Here is a 2,791-nt window from a genome sequence, read left to right as displayed (position 1 = left end):
TTGTAAAAAAGTCCTCTTTTCTATCAAAAATTCAACTACTTTGTTAAAATTTTTATTTCTTTTATTTGAAGGTTCATCTCTTTCGTTGAAAATACATTTTTGGAACTGACAATTAATCTATACCATTTTTGGTTAAAAAATCATGTATTTTGTTAACAATTCGTCTTTCTTTGCAAAAATTAAATTGCTTTATGGAAAATTTATACTTTTTGATTAAAAATTACATTTTTCGGATGAATTATCAACCGTAAATATTTTTTGGTTGCAAAGTCGTTTTGTTGTAAATGCAACTATATTGTTAAAAATTAAAATCATAATTTTTTGGGTGGAAAATTCGATTATTCACTTAAAGTTGAACTGCTTAGTAAAAAAATTAGTAAAAAAATTCAGTTCATATTTCAAACAAACAATTGCATTTTTTACTAAAAATGATAAATTTTCAACCAAAATATTAAATTTTTACCAAACAAGGTCAATCCAACAAAATATATGAACTTTCAATAAAATTATTTAATGTTAAAGTCAAAAAGAGTATCATCTACAAAAAAGCTGAATTTTTAACCCAAAAATATTATTTTTCAACCAAAATTTTAATTGTCGACCAAATAGTTTATCTTTCTATCAAAATGTTGACTTTTAACGCCCAAAGATGCCATTTTAACAGAAAAGTAAAATTTTTAACAAAAAATTTAATTTGAAGGCAAACAGTTGAATTTTCAACAATAATTATGAATCCTCAATAAGAAAAAATTAATTTTTTTACTAAGTACTTTAACTGTAAGTGAAAGTTGAACTACTTGGTCGCCAATTAAAATTTTGGTTGAAAAATCATATTTTTGGGTTAAAAATTCAGCTTTTTTGTAGATGATACTCTTTTTGACTATAAAATTAAATCATTTTGTTGAAAGTTTATATATTTTGTTGGATTGACCTTGTTTGGTAGAAATTTAATCTTTTTTAAAAAAATTCAACTTTTTGTAGATAATTCGTCTTTTTGACTTTAAAATTAAATAATTTCGTTGAAAATTCATGTATTTTGTTTAAAATTTGTCTTTTTTGTAGATCATTAATTTTCATGGTCAAAAATTCATCTTACTGATTTACAGTTTAACAACTTCGTTGAAAATTCATTTTTTCTGTTAAAAATTATTTTTCTTTATCTGAAAATGTAAGTATTCTAGGATTGATTAAAAATTAATCGCTTTTATATGGAAATTGAACTATTCCATTTTGGGTTGAAACTTTATCCTGTACATTGTACTAGTTAAAACACCAATGATTTGATAGAAAATTAATTTATTTTGTTAAAAAGTAAACTTTCGGGTTGAAAATTGATATATTTTGTTAATTTGATTTTTTTCCTAACAATAAAAAAAATGCAAAATAAAAAAATTGCCTTAAAATCGTCCTGATTCTTTTTTGTTTTTAATTTTTAAAATCTTTTCAAATGCTCACTTAAAATTAATTTTTCAAAATAAAAAATTATCTTCAATTTTCTTAGCAATCACAACCATTTTTGATATTCTTTTCAAATATTTTACAACTCTCAAAAAGCTTAACTTTTTTTTAAATCTGCACAAATCTACATCGTCTTTCAAATTATCTGAAATAATTTCAAGTTTCAAATTAATTTTGAATCTTTTTTTCAATTAAAATTGCCGCGTTCAAAGTTAAAATTTACTTCATTACAATTTTAACAATTCAAAGCTTCCTATTTTGAACCATTCTGTTCAAATTTTTATAGTTTTTAAAAGCTGTGATAAAAAATTGAATTGAACAAGGAAAGAAAACGAATTTTCAACAAAATTGTTAAATTTTCAAGGGAAAAGGTGAATTTTCGACCAAGAAAATTAATGATCTACAAAAAAGACAAGTTTTAAACAAAATACATGAATTACTTCCATACATGAATAAATCAAAAAGACGAATTATCTAGAAAAAGTTGAATTTTTAACGAAAAATATGAGTATTCAATCAAAGAGTTAAACTTTTAACCAAATCGTTAAATTTTCAAATATAATTATAAAACCTTGTTTAAAAAAACGTGTTTTTTTTACAAAGTATTTCAACTCTTAGTGAAATAATCAAATTTTAAACCCAAGATGATGTACAGTTCCTATTTTAACCAAACAATTGCATTTTTGACCAAAAATGATACATTTTCAACCAAAAAGATTAAATTTCTACTAAAAAAGGTCAATTTAATTTTAATAAATTTTTAAATTTTAAAGTCGGCTTTGCAACCAAAAAATATTTACAGTTGATAATTCATCCGAAAAATGAAATTTTTAATCAAAAAGAATAAATTTTCCATAAAGCAATTTAATTTTTGCAAAGAAAGACGAATTGTTAACAAAATACATGATTTTTTAACCAAAAATGGTATAGATTAATTGTCAGTTTCAAAAATGTATTTTCAACGAAAGAGATGAACCTTCAAATAAAAGAAATAAAAATTTTAACAAAGTAGTTGAATTTTTGATAGAAAAGAGGACTTTTTTACAAAATAGTTACATTTTTAACAAAATAATTAATTTTTCAATCAAATAATTGAGTTTTTATCCAAACGAGATGAATTCCAAAATCACCAATTTCTTTAATTTATTTCAAATGCGAATCAAGATTTAAATGAGACTATTATAATATAAAATAATTATAATAGTATAATTAATTATATATATATATATATTTTTGATTCCTCTAGAATCAAACCGAAGGGCCTATGACAAAGCCACTGAACGCGTCCTCGGGTTGCGGATAGAGGGTCCCTGTACCAAGGGTTTCTGCTGAA

At 22.8% G+C, this 2,791-nt stretch overlaps 1 protein-coding gene across 1 annotated transcript in view; it reads left to right on the top strand.

Moving 5' to 3' along the window:
- LOC117175839 overlaps positions 1-2,791 on the top strand; it is a 75,086-nt gene that overhangs the window by 13,286 nt on the left and 59,009 nt on the right. The gene's annotated exons all lie outside the window — the stretch shown is intronic.

This window comes from Belonocnema kinseyi, chromosome 7 (genome assembly GCF_010883055.1).
Source record: "Belonocnema kinseyi isolate 2016_QV_RU_SX_M_011 chromosome 7, B_treatae_v1, whole genome shotgun sequence".
NCBI lineage: Eukaryota > Metazoa > Arthropoda > Insecta > Hymenoptera > Cynipidae > Belonocnema > Belonocnema kinseyi.
The sequence above is the reverse complement of the archived record's forward strand: the minus strand, read 5'-3'. Positions and strand labels throughout refer to the sequence as shown.